The sequence below is a fragment of the Rhododendron vialii genome, chromosome 7a, assembly GCF_030253575.1.
Source record: "Rhododendron vialii isolate Sample 1 chromosome 7a, ASM3025357v1".
NCBI lineage: Eukaryota > Viridiplantae > Streptophyta > Magnoliopsida > Ericales > Ericaceae > Rhododendron > Rhododendron vialii.
Window position 1 is genome coordinate 33,818,836 of NC_080563.1, and position 18,078 is coordinate 33,836,913.

At 38.2% G+C, this 18,078-nt stretch overlaps 1 pseudogene; it reads right to left on the reverse strand.

Moving 5' to 3' along the window:
* Window positions 1–314: 314 nt before the first annotated feature.
* Window positions 315–17,472, reverse strand: LOC131334895 (carotenoid 9,10(9',10')-cleavage dioxygenase 1-like; annotated as a pseudogene).
* Between the last annotated feature and the right edge of the window lie 606 nt (window positions 17,473–18,078).

The following is an 18,078-nucleotide window of genomic DNA, read 5'->3' on the forward strand; positions in this document are numbered from 1 at the left end:
CGCAATTGTTATCAGTGCAACAAGTTTTGTCTGTGAGCTGTGTACATAATTTGGTAGGGTTAGTTATTCCATGTGTTTTGAAAAGATATTTTTGGAAGATAAAGCGTGTAAAACACTTTGGAGCCTTCCGGTATTTTGAAGTAGTAGTAGTAGTCTAGTAGATACAAAAGTGAAGGGCCGTACTACAGAATACAGACCAATTCTTATCAAATTAGGGCAATTCTCAGATTTGCCCTAGAAGCACCCAATAACTTCTCAAGACACCTAAAGTAAATGGAAGCCAGAACAAGCAAGAGCATTGGTACACAAGCGTAGAATACAACGGGCTCTAAACATTCATTACAACGATATTATCAGAGGCACTTGCAATGTAATATGCTTCTTCGTCTCACAACATTTCCTTTCTCAGCTGCCAAAGGTAATTCGACAAATGATACATACTGTGAAATTCTGTTTTCTATATACTATACTAAACTGATAGAGTGGCTTACTTCACATACGCAGGCCTGTCAATGCCTTTGGGGCTCTACTTCAACCACTAGTGCAGTTACGTCTTCAGAGCTTTGCCTGTTCTTTAAGTTGCTCCTGTTCGAAACATCGTGAATAGAAATTAATGAAGGTTATTGCACCATAATTAACCAAAAACGAAGAGAAGTTGAATGAAAAACAATCACAGTAGTAGGAGCAAAACATTTTCGAAGATGGTTGTTTGACTCGAGAAGTAGAAGTCGAGAATTAGTTAGGGAATGCCTCAATGCTGTTGGAAGAAGCTGCATATTGTTACGACTTAAGAAGTCATCGTGGGAAATGGTAGGAGATCTATCTACAGTATCACAGGGCAATGTTTTTTCGTCTCGTCAATCCATAATCGACAAAACTAGAGCTCATTTTCCAACAAAATTACATGCAAACGCGCTTTTAACAACTTGAGCCTAGAGATGGGCTGAGAGCTTCTAGGATACTTGTATAACCTATACCTACCTAATTGTTGACCCAAATGCAACGGTCTGGTCATATTTGATCCACTAAGATTTGAGGAACCAAGTCAGTTTTTTGCTTACTCATGTATTATCAAGCAAACGATTTATTAGCACCAATAAAAGTGTTCAGGTATATATTCAGCTAAGTGTCAATCGTATTGTGTGTTAACAACCTTACATGCATAACAGCCTATTTGCAAGTGTGTGCATCTTTATTAAGAGTATTCGGAATTTTATTACTTCAAAGTTTTATTACTTCTCTTTGTTTTCTAACCAATTCAAAAGCTTTTCTCAGCACATTTGCTAATTTCTCCCCAATGTTTAACCTCAATACGGTGGTTGATGATCTTGTTCACTGGATTAAACTTTGGAGAAAACAGAAAATGCTGACCTCTGTAACAAAAAAGGCATGGAATCCATAAGGAACTCTATGCGGTAATTCAACCACTGCAACTGGATCAGCCGACATCGTCTTGGCGTCAATCACATTAACTGCTGATTTCCTGAACATCATAGAACAAAATTTGGTCAGAATGCATTTATATCACAAAATTGATTGCACTTAAGATTTCAGTTTTGAGGCGAAGTAACATTGCTGCTTCTTCTATCTATACGGAACGATAAATTGAAGATGGCATTATTTAGTGGTGGCTATGACATTCACAAACTTATGATTATTAAAGACTTCTTGGTCCTTGTTCTTCTCCAAATCATAGGATTGTGAATGTCATTGGTACATACAAAGGTTTGAAGGCATATATTAGCCAGACAGCAATAAATAAGGTTACAAAGTCCAACTCAGCTGACTTAAGCCACTGTTCTAACAAAGTTCATAGAGGTCCTTCAAGGTTACTAATCAGAGATCACGAAAGATCCATCCAGATTATAGTTTAATCTACCGATCCACTCAACTGGTTTAGGTTCTTCACAGGCCCAATCATCTGTGTTTGCTACCACCGTACAAGAAAGTAATTTTCCCCTTTCGAGGAAAATACTTTTCTATAGTTTATCTCTTAACCATCACAACCTGGAGAGCACATCGGCTCAACAAAGTTCAAAGAGAACTGAACTCGGAATTTACTTTGTTGATCAGTGATCAGATACTATCATATACAGTTAACAGTTTTTGGTTCTAAGATACTGCACTAATGAATTGCAACATATTCTCATACTAGTAGTTGAACAAGGGTGGGCAAAGAAGCAGTTAATGTTACATTTACGCTAAGGCAAGAAAGGAACACTTACCCACTCGCTTCATCATGGACAAAGAATATTAAGTACCCATCATCTTCTTCAGAAGTAATACCGGGCTCACGAGGGACAAAAATAGCCTCCGAACCAAATCTTCCAGGTCCCAGGTCAAAAATGCCTTGAACATTTCCCCCAACTTCAAGTTTTGTTTTTTCAGAATCTGGTTCAGCGTGCAAATCAAATTTGATAATTCCAGTAACTTTTGCAATGCTGTCAAGCATGGTTCCATAAACAAATCGTTGTTTCCTATAGTTGCACAATATCATTAGTGCAAGGTGCAGATAAAACTCAATGTTTCTAATATCAAGAGGTAAACAAGAGCTTATGGAATTAAAGTCGACTTGGAACAACAGTTTAGGAGTGGAAAATAAGAAGCGCATTCTTGGACATCAGATGATGCAAACAACAGATAAAGAGTACATATAACTTTAAACGCATGAATCACAGAAAATGATTGATTTTTGTATTAGATACAAGTGAACAATAAAATCTGTAAATCGCAATCGTACTAAACGCTCAATCTACATACCTCCCAGTGTAGCTCTCATTTACCCTTGGGAAATCTACAGCAGATGCTGAGAGTTTCTTCTGTGATGCCAGACCAGTTTTCATGTTAAATCTCATCTCATACCTGAAAAACTCCAATAAGAAGCAATTAGAGCTAGCTAATACAGGTACAATCTGTTCTTCGAATGTTCTTAGGGTAAGAGTCTTACAGTTCATTTGCGAAATTCTCGAGCTTTTCTTTGACATTACCGCTAACCATGTCTAAATCCGGATTCTGAAGATCAAAACAACTTCATCCCCTTCCTCCCATGCATTGGCTAGACAAAGGAAAATAATTCCACTGAAGAGGTTAGGGAGGAAACAAGGCAAACGCAAGCATTCCACAGGAATTGATAAAGCCTAAAAGCACTCAAAGAACGATACACAGTAAAGCCCCCCACATACACACACGCACAAAGAATTCTCTAAAGGAATTAATTGTGTTTGTTTTGCACTATTTTTCTTCCTTTTTCCCAATGTAAAAGAATCACCAAGTGAAACTTTCAACGATAAATCAGAACTAGAAAATAGACATTCAAGGACTACCAGCTTATACAAATTAACAGCATATAACGTCAGCAGACTATGGTCCAATTAAACAGTCACATGTTGGATGCGGTGACCGCTGGATAAGTGTCGAGAAACAAGTTTACCCTATGGTTGATGGTTAATTACTCTAGACTCTAGTATCTCATAACTAATAAAGTCGCAAGAAAACCTTCTTATCATACAGACTATCAGGAAACAAAATTCATCCAAAACATTTATTACATAATTATTAATGATGTCAAAATATCAAACGACCAGTTGCTTTCTTACAACTCAAGACAATCAAAATATGCATCTTTTGTGGAAGGAGAAACATGCGTCGATTGAAATATATTCTCAGACCCTAATTGCATGCTGAAATCATATCACTTTCGCTTAAGGCATTAAAAATATAATATGCAACTAGCAGTAACCTCACGCGATACATGAAAATACAGAAAAAGTACGGTATTTTTTCAGAGTAACTGAAAATCATGGGAAAAGGAGGATAGAATAGAGGGATACAACGATATAATAACTTCAAATTGGCAAGTAGATACTCTGAAAACTCCATGTGTTTTTAGGATAACTAAAAATTCAATAAATTCAAGGAAGATTCATTTTTTCTTTAAAAGAGTCTAGATTAAAGTTTAATACTCATTCATATTAACCAAAACCAATGATATCATACCCATTGGTATGGGAGGTGGTGGAACCTTAAGGAAGTATGACATGTGGGATATGAAGCACCAACACTTCTCAGAGGTTGTTGCACCAGACACACTAGGGAAACTCCTGAAAACGTATAGGACACGCCACGCGGCGTGTCCATTAAGTTTAATTGCCCATGTCCGTGCAACATAGCATGTGGGTGAGGAGTGGGTAGTTAATTTAGGAGTTAAGGAGTTGAGGACAATTAACTAGAGTTTCGGTTTCTGCAAATTTATAAAACAATCTAAATTCTAGAAATTAGGGGATCGGAGTTTGGAGGATTCTCAAGCCCCCACTATATTGTATAGTATAGGATATACTGGGAATGAATCTCATGATCATCTCTTTTTTACTGTGATTTTTCTAGGCCATGTGGGGAATCATTTTGGGCAGTTTTAGAAGCTTGAGAAGGCCCGGGGAACGGAGTCAGGAACTTAGCTGGGCTTTTGGGTTTTGTCAGGGCAACTCTTTGAGGGTCAATCTGTATAAACTCTCCTTAGCAGCAGCTCTGTATCAAATCTAGATTGAGAGGAATTCTTGGATTTTTGGAAGAGGAGCAGCAGATATTCAAGGGAGCTAATCATACTAATGTTTGGGCTAGGGTTAGTTCTCGGAGGAACTTCCCTCAAACTTAGGAGAATATTTGGCTTTGTAACCAATGAAATATTTTAAATAGTCTTAGAGGTAATGTGTTCGTAGAGGTTGTTAGTTTTCTGTTGTTCGTTGCCAGAAAGGAATGCCTTCCTTTGCTCTGTATGCTGGATTCTTTTGTTTTTATTATTAATTTACCGGAAAAAAAAACTCTCGAATCATATTCAACATCTTATGAAACATTTTGTACCTTGCTAAAAACTAATCATCGTTTACCAACCACACATTGCCTGACCAAAATCCAATTCTCGCTCGATGTGTTCCTCAAAAGGCCGAAAGAGGTTTGAGTACCTTTTCAAATAGATCCCCTTCATCAAATCGCATGAGCCTATTCTTGTGGCTCATCGTTTATTGCTTAACTAACAATGTAGGGTCTCCTAGCAGAAATAATTACTGGAGGGTTGACTTGTAGCAAATACTAACTCCTACGAGCACTAAGAGGGCAACAAGAAAGCAAACGAACAAGAAAATGCTTGAGTTTTCTAAAGTAACGTTTTATTAACCCAGGCTTTTAGATGGTAAACCTTGAGTAAGCTTTCAAGTACAATCCAAACTGAGAAAATGCTTGGGGTTTCTAAAGTTAACTTTACCAAGTAACTGAAGGCTCAATTGCCAATGCTGTTTAACTTCAGAAACAATGCAGCAGAAGTAAGCGGCAAGCGCGTTCTACTGTTTAGGCTTCTAGAAAGGGCTACAGGCAAAAGAATGATCAAGTGAATCTTAGAAAAATCTAAAGTTTTCCTGTCAGAATACAACTTGACTGTAGGTTAACCGTCACACTTAAGAAAATATAAAATAGTCAACTGCGCAATCCAAACTGAGATAAATAATGGTACTTTCTTTTGTTTTGTGTTTTGGATTTCAAGAAAAGGCAGAGCAATGGGGCTCACCATTGTGGAATATAAAGCAATTAGGAAGGTCGAACCATTTGATTAAGAGTTCATCCTTCGCATAACGTGGAAGAACGCCAAAACGGGCCTTTTTAGTTGAATCAAATGTGAAGATCAGTTTCTTATCCTTCACCATTTCCTGAAAATTGAAGTGTCATAAGCAAGTAGAGCTCGATATCTCATGCACAATTCAATAACCTAAACAAATCAACCGCCCCTGTATGATTCTCTCAACCAAGCCTTTCTCCTAATACATGTTATGTAGCCATTACCAACACCAATATGCAAGGCCTACTGTGAGATTGCAACTTATGAGAATCTAATTTTCTTTTGTAGAAAGAAAATTATTCACAAACAGTTGTCCAAGCAACCAAAAATAAATGTCTCCAACATAATAACACTTCAACCAGAAGGGGGGAACCTTAACCTTTTCAAAGACCTTTCTCTTCTTTTCTTTTCTCTTGTGTTTACTTGTTTTTCATAGGCCATAGACTCCTTTCCCTTTCCATCCATATCTTAGGAAAAGGGAGCATAATACAAGGCTTTTCATGTGGCTTTGTACTGGCATTGATCATCTGCCATTGAAGTAAGTCCATAGCCGACTGACAATAAATTTATGTATTGATCTCGTCCAAATCTTGTAATTTATAGAATCACTAGTGCTTGCCCGTGGCACTTGCTAGCTAGTGGCTCAAATACTAAATCGATTCATTAGTGTGTAATTTGTGATCCTCTTCTTAGTGACACGAAAGATAATTACCCGTGTTTACAGCACTCTTCTAACTATACATTTAAGCTAGCTACAAAGAACTATCAATTTGCTCGTAGAGTTCGTACCAATTTCTTTTACTCCTCCAGAAAAGATTAAAGAAGTATGTCGAGTTGGGCTTAATGAAGCAAATAAATACATCCAGCAATTTTGTAACTTGAGGGCAATTTCCAATTTTTACTAAAAGTGCTAAACACGGATCTCTTCACATATATCAACTACTTTGAGCATTGTTAACCCATTTAGCACTTTTAGGGGAAAAAAAAAAGGGGGAGGGGGGGCAAGGGGACAGGGGGGAGCTCCCCCTTTGTCGTGATCCAAAATTTAATACCGAAACTGATTATTGATCTAAGGCTAATACATTCAGAGGATTTTTGACTAAACAGAATATACGAAATTGCCACCAAAGTTGTTTCTTTTTCTCTTTAAATTCAACAATTCTACATACTGTATGCATAAGAGATAATCCATATGGGAGCCTCTGAGATGTCGCCGGCTAATGGCGTCAATTGGGTTTCCACAGAGAGAGAGAGAAAGAAGAAGGGGAAAGTGAGAGACTGAGAGAGAATGAGTATAGTAAGCCACGTGGGTGTGGGTTTCAAATTTTGAAAGTAGACCTTTTTTCTTTCAAATTATAAGCCCACGATTGCACATTATTTACAAAACATGCCATCCAGAACTTAATTTGTGCGAATGAAGAGGGAGAAATCTGGGCCGTTAGATTTGTTTGTATGAGTAGATGAAATTTGTGTTTGAGATTAATCTGAACCATTGAGAGAGAATATTTTGTTAGGAATATTCCTAAAGACCCTCCTGTTTTATGAAGGCAGTGAGAGTATGGCACTTTATAATTAGTAGCAGGTTTTATAGAGCAAATGAGCAATCAGTCTAAGAAAAAGGAAATAACGAATTGTTTTCTCGTTTAACTGGTAATACGCATTCTCTAAAAATGAACGCCTATCTCCAATAGTGGAGTTGCTATATGGATAGTTATTGCTATAATATAGCAATGAATAATCTCAAATTAGTATACTATAGCAATGTAGCTCCAATGGTGCAAATGCTATTTCTTCTAGTTTTTTACAAAATGTCAATTTTCATCTATGGGTCCCATGATGAGAGAGCATTGTAGCTATAGCTGTATATTGTGCTATATATGGCACAACATATAACTATAAGTAAATATAGCATGTGTTTTACCTCACCATTGAAGAAGGAAATTTGGAGTTTTACACTCTAATATAGCTTTGGGCCTATGCCGACAAATATAACATGCCATTGGAGATGCTCTAAGAAATCATTATTATAGCTGCCATTTCCAGTATGAGAGATTGGGAAGCCCTCAAATGGACTGTTCATTTTCCTATCCTCTTCCTCTTTTCCTTCCACAATTCATGTGATCGAATATGTGTGACATTGTGAGACATTCAGCTGGTTGAGCAAAGATAAGTAGACAAAGAAACACAACCCCCATATGGGCTGATGCCATTTGGTACCCACAACATTTTACCTAAACGTGGACCAAAAAAACAGATCACCGTCTTGTGAAAATCACAAGACAGCGAATTGGCTTTCAAGCATATTATTTGTCATATCAAAGAATAAATAACCAAATATTAAGCTGCTTAAATCGATCAATTACTTGTATTCTATGAGATTCAGTCACATAAAATGTCTTAACCACTCGGCCACAACAGATTACCACAAGGACAATATTATAGGAAAGGAAACTGAAAATAACTATACCTTTGGTCGGAAGTACAAAGGAAGGTCCATAATAATTGCATAATTTTCAGTAATGGCAAAGTCATGCATCATGATTGGCTCCGGTATTGTTATTGGCACAGGATCTTGCATGAAACCATCCTTTGAAATAACTCTGTATGTAATGTATGGTGGTGCATGAGAATAGCCAAAAGTAAACATCTCGCCTGCATGCAAGGTTCCATAGATCAAAAGGGAGTATTATGAATAGCACTTGACGAGATCGCATTTTGGAAGATATGTTTCACCAGTGAATGGGTCAACTTTGGGATGTGCAGTGAAGGAATGAGCCAATCTCTTGTCATAATCCAACATGCCAAGTGTCTGCAGATCTCCATCTTCCAGAACTTTAACGACATCTGCACATTGCAGCAGAGAAAACATTCAGCATTGCAAAATAATTGGAAAGCATGATGGAGTTGCTTGATGATGTATGATGCTACAAAATTTTCAGCTTTTCCAGTTCCCTTTAGACAATTAGGCATCTGTTTTTCAAGCTGCATGCAGCATATAAATACAAATCTACAATCCAAAAAGGAATAAAAAAGACTAAGACATGGGTCAATCTCACATAACCACTTAGTACCGATACACATTAATACTCGAAAGGAAATAAAAACTGGATTTGGTTCTTCCATCAAAACAGAGGGAGGAGATTGGCTCACATGGTTTATCTGCCTCTGAAAGCGCCAAGAGCTTGCCATGATGATATACGAGAGCTGTGTTGCCTAGCAGAATGTGAAAAATAGTAAGTTCTTTTCCTCACTTCTCACATGAGTTATTGCTTCTATTTTACAAGAATTGACTTGTCAAACATTCACAATCCCATGGGATACCGCAGAAAAAGGCCATTCAACCTACCTGTTCCGTGTCCATATGAAACATCCAATACTTTCAGCTTTGCTCTCAACATTTGCATGTTAACCATAAGCAACCCAAAGAGCCCCTTGAGGTCTCCAATCTAATTTGACAATACAAAGACACGATAAATGGATCAACGATCATTATACAAAGGATAATTTAAAATAAATTTACATTTGCTTCAGTATGTGGTTGCCTGACAAGTGGAGGAGGAGCACCATTTTCAAAGTTGCAACAACCATAGAGGCATCATGTAGATGAGCCATACAATGAAGTTGTGGGAAAGAGTTATTGAGCATCGCTTGAGAATAGTGACAATGGTGTCGAAGAAGCAATTTGGATTTATGCTGGGGAGATCAGCCATGGAAGCAATTTATCCGTTGAGGAGATTGGTAGAAAAGTACAAGGAAAATAAGAGGGATCCCCATCTGATTTTTATAGACTTAGATAGAAAAGCCCTATGATAGGTTGCCCAAGGATATCATAGGGTGGGTTTTGGAGCGAAAGGGAGTGACAAAATGATATATCGATGTAGTTAGAGACATATATGAAGGTGCCATCACTACTATTAGATCATCAGTAGGGGAAAGTGGAAACAAGTAAATTCACAACAAGGCTACACCAAGGGTTAACTTTTAGCCCTACCTTTTTGCCTTAGTTATGGATGAGTGGACTAAAGATGGCAGTTTCGGAGTTTTTTCCAGGGTTCGGATCAGATTTGGAGGCAACATTTTAAAAAGTTTCGGGGATCGGGTCTAACGTGGTTCCATGTACCTCCCTGCTCCGTGATTTTTATATATTTTTTTTTAGTTTTACCAATATGGTTATTGCAGATGATGTATGGATTATGCTTGTGTAATTTGTGGAAAAGTGAGGTTTAATTGTTTGGTTTTGATGGTTGTTGGAATTCAAAAATAAGGGTACTTAAAAAATTTAGATTTGCCATTACTTGCCTGGAATATGTTATATTTAAAAAGGTTATATTTTAATTTTTATGTTTTTTTGTCTTCAAAAATGGGCAAGGCAGAGGTGATTTCCTGTTCGGGGAACGGGGTGGGGATTGAGGCGAATATGAGATTTGGGGATCAGGTACGAGGATCGTCAAATCCATCCCCGATCCACCCTGTCGCCATCCCTAAAGTTGACTAGGCATATTCAGGATGATATTCCGTGGTATATTTTGTTTGCAAATGATATTGTCTTTGCAGATGAAACTGCAAGCGGGTTAAAAATTTGGAGAGAAGCACTAGAGTCCAAAGAATTTAGGATAAGTAGGAGTAAAACTGAGTATATGCAGTGTAAGTGTAGTAACAATAGAAGTGCCCAAGAAGAAGAAGTGAGGATTTAGGATCAGGAGATACCAAAAAGTGAGCATTTTAGGTGTATAGGATCCAAGTTGGGTGGCTCAAGTAGAGAGGTGCTTCTGGTGCATAGTGTGATCGAAGGATACCTAAAAAATTGAAAGGAAAACTTTGTAAAACTGTTATACGACCAGTGATACTTTACGGGACGGAATGTTGGCCTATCAAGAAGCAAAAAGAGAGTAAGATGAGTGTAGCTAAAATGAGGATGTTGAGATAGATGTGTGGTAAGACTAAGAGAGCTAGAATTAGAAATGAAACTATTCATGAGATGATAGGAGTTGTACATATACAGGATAAGCTAAGAGAGAATAGATTAAGGTGGTTTGGATCAATGAACTAAAAGTTGCTAGGCGCTAGTCGGCCACCTTTGAGCGATTAATCGGTGCATATTAATTAGTAATCGGCAATTAATCGTAAGTTTGACCTAATCGGATAGACCCCACCAGCGATTAACCGCCAATTAATTCCTTATTTTAGAACACTAGTTTGGATATATTTACCATAGACCTGCAGACACAATAATCAAGAATAGTGACATGATAGTTGTAGATAGTAGGGCTAAGGGACGAGGAAGACCTAAACTGGCTTTGGATACCATGATACGAAAGGATTTGGGCTTACTAAATCTAAGTGAACAGATAACCCTTGACAAAGTTCCATGGAAAAATAGGATTCATATAGTCGACCCCAGTTGATTGGGAAACAATGCTCGATTTGGTTTGGTTTGGTTTCTGTACGACGGTTTACGTGTTTGATTACTCATCCTATTTTCTACATCTATCCCATGCAATTAACGAATTTATCCCTTTAGAAACTAAACATTTGGGATACAAGAGACAAGCAAACAAAGCAAAAATTTGGGGAACAGAAAAAGAGAGAAAAGAAAAGGTGTGAAACAGACTACGGTTCCTAGAGAGAAGCATAGAAAGGGATTATGGTTAATTTCTCTCATTTGCTTCCTGCCTCTTGCTCACCTTGGGGCACAGATCATTTGTAGATAGTAGCCAAAGTTAGACTGCTGCAACAATACAAACAAGACACAGCAGGCATCCAATTCTTTATATTCAAGCACTGGTTGCAGTCTTAGATTGGATTTGTCACAAAATGAAGAAACTTGTCACTATTTAAATCATGCAGACTTAGGTCTTGTCCTTCCTTTCTGACTTCTAAGTTCAGCGCCATTTTAGTTTGACTTCCCAAATATTTAGTTTAGAAAGAGATTCCCCTGTTTGGCTACCTTTAATTTACCTTTTAACTATTTTGTGATTACATGCCATACTAGTAAACATTATAGCTATGAACAGAGAGACTGCACTCGTAGAAACCTCAGAACATTTCTGGAGTTCAAAGGTATACCTTCATAAATTTGGATCCTCCAAAAAACTCTTCTTGTTTAAGACGTGATGTCTTTACATAACGGGAAACATATGTTGCTTTTCCCTCCTTGATGCGCAAACCATGAATCATACTGCATGATTAAATTCATTACTCAAACCCTTCGAGAACTTGAAGACAGATTCTGATATTGCACTCCGAAGAATGGATAAGAACAAGGACAGCTATATAGAAAGGAAGAAGAAAATAGCAAATTCACTTTGAGAGAGAGAGAGAGAGAGAGAGAGAGAGAGAGAGAGAGAGAGAGAGAGAGAGAGAGAGAGAGATCTTTACACACACACACACAGAGTCTTTCCAATCATTTTTCCACTTTTTGTGCATCTAAAAGGGCCAATCGGATGTTACGTGAGCAAATGCTATGTCAAGGCTTAGAAAATCCTAAGACCTCAATATGAACCTTTAAACTAATTCCACCCAACTATTGCAATATATTGATCAACAGACTGGAGCATCAACACATTTGCTTCCTGAGTCCTAAATCAAATATGATGCATAAAATTTATTTAGGACAAACAGTAAGATTGTTAAGTTATTAATTACAACAATATATTGTACAACTAACACTCTGTTTTGCACCATAAAGATTGAATATTATCCCTTATTCCGAATATATTACAACAATATATTGTACAACTAACACTCTGTTTTGCACCATAAAGATTGAATATTATCCTTTAGTCCTAGTTTTGGATATGTTGCTTAACAGATTCCCTCCTTCAAAATGATGGGTACTTCTCACTTAGCATCCACACAGAGTCTTTCTGCACCAACCTGGGGCCTTCAGTCCCCTTTTCGGTACATCACTTCCGATTATGTTCCTAAAAAGCCTTTTTGTCAACCGATAATACCATGTAACAACTGAATGATGAGAAAGAGAACAAAGGACACGTTGCCATTAAAAAGCTTGATGATGTACAATGAGACGTCTTTAGGCATTGGAAGCACCTCAGAAAAAGGAATAGGCGTTGACCGTAGTACTCTGAGAACTGAGTAAGAGCACCTCCAATGAGTGTTTTAGGAAGTGTTTTAGTGGATAAATTAAGAGTTGGCAAATATATGTGTTTTTGGTGCTCCAATGAGTGTACTACCTTGTGTGTTATTGGGTGTTAGTTAGGAAGTTCTTTAGGAAGGATGCTAGTTATAGGGAGATACTAACTAACAAAGAAGAGAAGACAAAGGAGAGAGAAAGAGAGGACATGAGAGAGAAAGAGTTGGGAAACGTGAGAAAGAGAGAGGAGAGAGAATGAAACAAAAGAGTGGAGATCACACTCTTTACTAACACCATTGGAACATCCAATCACTCTCAAAATTAACACAACCTTGACACATAAAATTGGGTCCCACTTTTTCTATATTTGTTGTATAAAACACATTTTACCTAACATTTTCAACTGCACCACTGGAGATGCTCTTACGAAACAGCAGGCACAAGAGTCTCTCTGCTGCTCATTCAGTCATAAACCAACTTTACGCCTTGGCAGTTAAGGCAAGGAAGCTTGGTATATAACAACATCTAACATATTTGTAAGTTTGTACCAGTATCTCACATTCTCACTACTTGTAGATATATGGGTGTGACAATACGAAAGCTTCCTATTTTGTACTGAACACGAGATTATCAAAGAAAGTGCAAAAATGAAATCAGATGATGCAAGCCAGATCTTAAACAAATGCCAACATTGCACCTAAACATGCAAACTGAAGTTCATACATGGTCACTAGGATTAAAGTATCCACAAATTGGATAGGCACTTAGGCAGCTATGATGCATGTTGAGATGTAAAGAAGTTCAGTTACATCAGTGAAATGAGATGTTAAAACTTTGTGGAGAATTTTGTCGATAATAGCACAGGTTGATTTATCTAAACAATGAAGCCATCTTCCCAGAATCAAAAGGGATGGTGAATGTAAAATGTAGAACTCCTTAAAAAAAAAAAAAAAACTTGAAATAAACTACATATACTTTAAGATGAGTGAGGGGACAAGAAGACGCACCCATCTCCATCAAACCTGCAATTTGAGCAACAAAAGGAATTAGCACAACTATCATCCAGTTGATATTAACAGACAACAATAACAAAGGAAAGATATTTGTGCATATGAGAATCTTGTATCTCTAAAGCGAAAATGAAGCAGATAAGCCAGGAAAAGGTTTTATCTTTTCCTTCGAATGCACCACAACATGAGTACATCTCTAAATAGATCAATAAGTCCTTATTGAAACTTGGAGGATGACAAGAATAACGATGTACCAATGATATCCGGCCACAGGAGCAAACTTCGGATTAGGACCAACTCTGACAAACTCACCATCAAGACACTCCTGCAAAATCCTTTCGTTTAGACTAAACAGACTGCCATATACTGTCACATAAACAAAGAGTTTTTTTTCCTTCCAGCTCGGCTGTCATATAAACAAAGTTATACGTAATATAACTTCCCAGCCAGTTATATGACCTTTAAAACTCAATGAAATACCATATATTTGGCAAGGAAAGGTTTCAACATGAAAAGGAAATGAAAAGATTAAAACATCATGTTAGAAAACTTTCAAATTGTCAGTACATCTCAGAGAGAGAGAAGAGTAACAGATAATTGTAAATATAACGTATATTCAACGTGCTGTATTTTTATATTAATCGAGCCTCATTACCACTACAAGAGCCATAAAATTGTGAGCCCATGGCTAACCTTACGAAAGCAACAGACTTGAAAGACTTTTTTTTTTTTTTTTGAACGGCAAAATATTTTACTAATCCTTGAAATTTGTCAAGGATTAAAAGGACAAGGAATGATGACATCAAATCTTAAGCAAAGCTAAGAACTATTATTTGCCTACCCGAGACCCAAAGCCTAGGTTAGCAAGAAAACACCCATTGGGGCAAAGCCCCATTACACCCATTGGGCCAAGCCCAGAAATCCTATGGGTCTCAAACCCAAATCTACAACAAAAGCTCAAGAGACGCGCCAAGCCCTGCCCGAAAAATGAACCAAGCTCAGCCCAACACCACTACCTAACCCAAAATCTAACACAACCATCATCCATACTGCTGCCGCCAGAAAACCTCAAGCGAACAGACAACGACCAAACGGTCATCTCACCACCAACCACCACCAGAAACCACCGATCAGGACCCAAACCCATCTCCCCTGGACACCAGATGACGACCAGCAGCGCCGAGAGTCCATCCATTCCCGAATCCCCGAGACCGCCAAAGATTGTCACTTCGATCTCCCCAAACGGCTAGGAAAGCCGGCCCAGAGCACAGCCGCCACAACGCCACTGCAGCAATGCCTCCCCAAGAAAGCTGAGCAACACCAAGAGCACTCGGGTTCACAGCCACACCAACACGCCATTCACGGGCTCCCAACCGCCGTTAGGCAAATGGAAGATCCATTCACACTAACAAAAAACGATGGAGATCTGATGTATCATGCACCCATGATTGCGAAACTCGGAGGAAATGGGCCTGGGCCCTTCCTTATTTCTTCAAACTCCTTCCCTGGTTTCGGCATGATGCATTGGGTATAGACGAGCAGCCAGTTTCGGCATGCCATCCCTTCTGTTTTGACCTCCTAGCTACTTTAAAGCTGCCATAAGCCGTTAAAAAACAGTTTCATTTTTTCTATTTACTTATATTTTTTGAATATCAGTGAACATTTCAACAAATTCTGAGATTTCCACTGTAAAGATGATTCCCAAAAGCCATGAGGCCAGAACTGGGCACAAAGCATTCCAGATTGTACAATCTAAAGGATCGCAAATCTGCTTCATAATAACTAAGTAATAGATTTAGGACTTGTCATTTCACAGCCAAAAGGCACAATGATGCAGTTAACAAGAGCTATCTCTACTATTAAGCCAACACCCCATCGTGCGTTCTACTCCTACTTGGGGCTGCGATGTAAAAAACAAGAGAAACCACACCCCTTGCTTTCTCATTTTCTCCCTGTCTCCAAAAGATAAATCCATGCTTATCCTTTCGCAATATTAACAACAAACCTGTTTATTAGCTTTTGGCCTAGGGAATGTAAATTCTTCTTGTTAAATGGTTCATAATCATTTTAACAACCAACCTCAGCTGATCAGCGCCACAAAACTTCTTATTTGCATTTTTGCTGTCATGGTATTCCATAAATCTTTTGCTTACTCATTGCCCCGTCTTGAGGATATTCTAATTTTCAGGCCATCTTTTTCCAACCAGAATGAGACCCAATCTACCAAGTTATCTGATTGATAGGAGTAATTCGGCCAACTTTCTGACCGAATCTCCATTTAAACAATTTAGGTACACAGTGGACAAAGTTTGACATAAAAGTACTCATTTACTTCAACCAGTGCAAAGACTCGCTATAATTCCCCTCAAATACAATTACTCCACATTCTTTTTGATCAACTTATACTGTTCCCAGCAGCAACAAAAAAAATGGAAAACTATTCTGCCACTCACATGCCACAACATTCATTTTTGCAACACTCAATATCTAGCATATCGTTTTTTCTACCATATAGCAGCCTTCATCTAACTTCAACTCCCTTCAAAGGAATGAGTAAAACTCCATCTCCATACAAATACGACTTAATAAAGCACTTCAAAGTTCGAACTCCAGCAAACCCCCGCCCCCAGCCTCCACAAAAACAATGCCAATTCCACAAAAGTTTTATGGCTTTCACTTATTTCGCAACAAATTTCAAACATGATTTTGAATCAAAAACACTCATTTAAACATAAGAATACATGATACATGTGGGGATACTCTCACTGTACCATATGATAAGATATGTACCGTATCACTATCATCACAAGATGTGTATAAACATAAGATATTTATCAAAACAAAAACAAAAAATGTATGACTCATTTAACGAAACGTATCGGTTTTACCCTCTAAACATATTGATTTGTCGGATACTCGTATTGTAGGATTTAAACCGCAACAGATTAAACAAGTGTATCCATCAATTTAACAATCAAGTACCCAACCAATCAGTGCCCAAATTTTTCAATATTTTCTCTATAGAAATAACAATGGCAATTAGAAATCTCCTACACAATTGTAGCAATGTATAGAGTAGGATAAATGAGCCGAATAGTTAATTGCTCAAGCTTGGTTTGAAAATTTAACGAGCTTTGAACCATGTACACAAGCCAAGCTTTAATCAAGCCGACCACGATCCGAACTCTCTTAGCTTGAACTTTTTATAAATCATAAACCGAATGAGCCGAATAGTAGCTTGTTCGAACTTAGGTTTGGAAACTTAACGAGACGTTTCAGGCTTGGTTTGTTTACGTGAGGGGTTAATACACTAAATTTCGTCCCAAAACTATCTCAATTTTGTTATTTCGTCTCTCAACTATCAATTGCGTCTGTTCCTGATGTATTATCCTTTTATGTAACAAACCGATCTTAAACGAGAACTAGACGTACCGGTAGGTGACCTTTGACGGGGAGGTCCTTGAAAGGAGGGGTCTCGTCGCGAACCGGAGCGAAGTTACCGGAGAGGTAGTGGTGAGGCTGGGAAGAATCGTACATGAGCTTCACTATCAGCTTCTCCAGCCAATCGACGGCTTTGGAAGTCAATCCTTTGTTGGGCTTCGGATTCACCACCACCACTCCTCCGTCCAACCTCCTCTCCTCGTCATCCTTCATCCCCATTGTCTCTCTCTCTCTCTCTCTCTCTCTCTCTCTCTCTCTGTATGCCTCTGTGATCTTCTGTATATATACTATAATCGGTTCTCCACGGAATCGAGTGTCGTTATGTGACGAGGGGAGCGAGAAGTCGCGTTCGTGCGTTATCTCTTTTTTTTTTGATCCGCCGTTCGTGCGTTATCTAATCGCATATGATTTGTTGGCGGAGCTGCCGCCCACGTATACTCACGTATAGACATAGTCACTTGCCCTTGTCTTGTCTTGTCTTTTCTTTATTTTTGGCTATCAAAAAGTCAGGCTATCAAAAAGTCACTTTCCCATTGTGTGGCCATGTGTGCACAATGCACAACTCGAGCCGTCGGATTGTGTATCCGACGGCTCGGATCACATTTCGAAAATAAACAATTCTTGATTATTTATTATTGAGATGAAATTTAAACCGTTAGATGCATTTCCGAAAGCTTAGATCATGCACAACATGCATGTGTGTGCGCACATGCACAAGTGCATAGCACAACTCCGTGTTCGACCATCTATATTCTTTTTGGCTTCGATTTGCCTCCATAACCGATTCTTCAAACCCGTCCAAGTTTTATTTCTTGGGTCTTGATTGGACCAACGATAATGATTCAAATCGTATGTTGTTCTTAACCGTACGTACAAGATGAATGGTTTCAATTGTTGTTGTAAACTCCCGATGATGCATTAAAATAGAT